Source organism: Cryptomeria japonica, unplaced genomic scaffold, assembly GCF_030272615.1.
Source record: "Cryptomeria japonica unplaced genomic scaffold, Sugi_1.0 HiC_scaffold_482, whole genome shotgun sequence".
Taxonomy (NCBI): domain Eukaryota; kingdom Viridiplantae; phylum Streptophyta; class Pinopsida; order Cupressales; family Cupressaceae; genus Cryptomeria; species Cryptomeria japonica.
In genome coordinates this window covers 37,544-40,000 of record NW_026729301.1, presented here as the reverse complement: position 1 = coordinate 40,000, position 2,457 = coordinate 37,544, and the positions used below count along the sequence as shown (strand labels likewise).

At 49.6% G+C, this 2,457-nt stretch overlaps 1 non-coding gene across 1 annotated transcript; it reads left to right on the top strand.

The window, feature by feature from the left end:
- Positions 1–1,982: 1,982 nt before the first annotated feature.
- TRNAM-CAU (transfer RNA methionine (anticodon CAU)) lies at positions 1,983–2,056 on the top strand. The gene has a single exon. It is a non-coding gene; the product is annotated as a tRNA-Met (tRNA).
- The last annotated feature ends 401 nt before the right edge of the window (positions 2,057–2,457 follow it).

Below are 2,457 nucleotides of genomic sequence, written 5' to 3'. Positions count from 1 at the left end.
AAGCGTCCTTCCCTCCCAATGCCCGGGCATCCATCCGATGCATTCCGATACAGTAGGCATTGAACCGACTGAACCTACAATTCATCTACCTCCACTAGAATCTCTCCTCCCACCCCCTGCCGCACTCGATTCTATACGTAACATGCCCTTTTTAGCCCTACTATTTGCCCTACTATTCTATTATTCCACCCACCCCTACGATTTTTTATCGCCTGCCATGCGAGCAGCCTGCTAGAGTGACGCATGTGACGTATAGACTCTGGAATCGACTAGAAATGCAGGGTGGGAAGCAATAGTTTCATTAATCAACCTGGGGCCTACTATTATTCATTTTGATCGCTACATATGACTGGTTCAGCGACCAAACGATATTTCCCTAATAAACCATCTCTCCATTTCTCAAAAGTCTGGGTCATATGACTGGCAAACCGACCCGGGTGGGTGGGAACTATAGGGCTTTAGCTTTGCATCTCTCCATTGAGAATTTTGATCGCGAATATGACTGGTTCAGCGACCCATATCAATTCCCCGAGCGGAACCCTACAATAATCTGAAGGGGGGGGTTGATCAAAAGTCTGGCTCCGTAGACTGGTGAAGCGACCCCCCATAGAATAGTAGGGATGCAGCCTATAGAATTTGAGGGGCCCGTTTCATTTTAGTACCCGGGGATCGATCCAACCAAAGTTTCTATCGGTTCAATCAGCCAGCTCCTGATCCGGCAACCGGCCTATTGTTTCTTGCCGGCGGGTGGGAGGGAACTATAGCATGTTACGTATAGAATCTGCCCCTCCCTACCTTCCCTTCGCGTTTCTTGAAACATAGGCCAATAGAAAGGCCCTACTATTCTAGACGAAAAAGATGTCGAATCAATTGCTCAAAATTGGACATGAAACTATCGGACAGAAATGGAGAAACAATGCTTTCGAACTTTAGTTGCATGTGACGTATAGACTCTGGAATCTATGACTAGACCCTATAGCGGAAACTCCCACTGCCATTAATCAACCTGCCAGCCCTTTAGATAGTAGGGGGGAAGCAAGAGTTCCGGGAAACTAGAGTTCCGGCGAGAAGGGTGGGACTATAGTTGCCGGTACTTAGATTCTATACGTAACATGCCCCCTTGAAAATAGTAGGGCAATGTAACAATAGAATAGAGGGCCACCCACCCAACAACGTTTCTACCGACTACTAGAATTCCCAACCCTCCCGCCTCCCACAAATGGCATCTACCCTCACGCTACCATAGAATTGTAGGGGCACAACATTATAGGCATGTTACGTATAGAATCAGCCCCCCACCCAACCCCACACACGAGCCCCCGCCACTAGAGTCCCTCCCACCCAACTCTATTCGGGTGGGTGGGAGGAGGAGACGCCAGGGCCGGGTTCCGGTTTGAGCCCTACTATTCTAATGGGGTGGAGGTAGATGCCTAAGTTGTTGTGGGTGGTCCCCTACGGCTATCCGGGTGGGTGGGAACTATAGGGTTCCCCGTTCGAGATCGATGATCAAGTCTAGGATAAAGGAAGAATTCGATCGATCTCCCCCCACCCTCCCATAGAATAGTAGGGGCAACATCCCGCATGTGTAGTATAGAATCTGCTGGCGAATAGTAGGGGTAGAATAGCCCGCCCAATAACAACAGCCGGCCCCCCCGTTATTAAGAAAGAGGTAGATTAGAACCGGGAGATTGGGAGGTTGCAGCCGGGCATGTTACGTATAGAATCGAGAAGAGAAATCATCGCTACCAATCCCAGCCGAATTATTGTAGGGGCCTCCCACCCCCGATGCCTGACGTTATTGTGGGGGTTCAATTGCTCCCATCCCAATGCCCAGAGATAAAAGTGGCTGTGGTTCGGGCCGGGGTGATTGTATTGTAGCTTACTCTAGCAGGCCCCCATAGAATTGTAGGGCCATAAAGAATTGTAGGGGGGGTGGGGGAGAATGGTAGGTGCATGGGGCTTCTAGTTGAATCGAGAGAATGGGGCTTATAGTTTAATCGGTTGAAACGTACCGCTCATAACGGTGATATTGTAGGTTCGAGCCCTACTAAGCCCATTCCCCCGGGGTGAGATATGAAGAACGAGTCGATCGTCAGCTCCGAATAAAGCTGGTATTCATCTAAGCTGGCTAACAACAATATATGGAGGGCTGGCGTGCTGGCTATCTTACTCACCCCGTAACCGCCATTTCTCTTCCTATGAATGCACTGAATTAATGTACGCCTGCTTTCCCTTACTCTAGCAAGTGGCATTAATCCTAAGCCATTAATTCTGATGAAGCGGTGGTAAGCCCCTACTATTCTATGGGCCCCTACTATTCTAAGGTGGGGCGAGACGTTGGGAATTCTGGTCCCCCCCCCCACTAGTCACCCCCGTTAGTGAAAACTGCTTTTCAAATTAGGTAGGAGGTGAGGTAGGGTAGCTATAGGAGGGTAGGGCTCTATTTTATCCCCACCC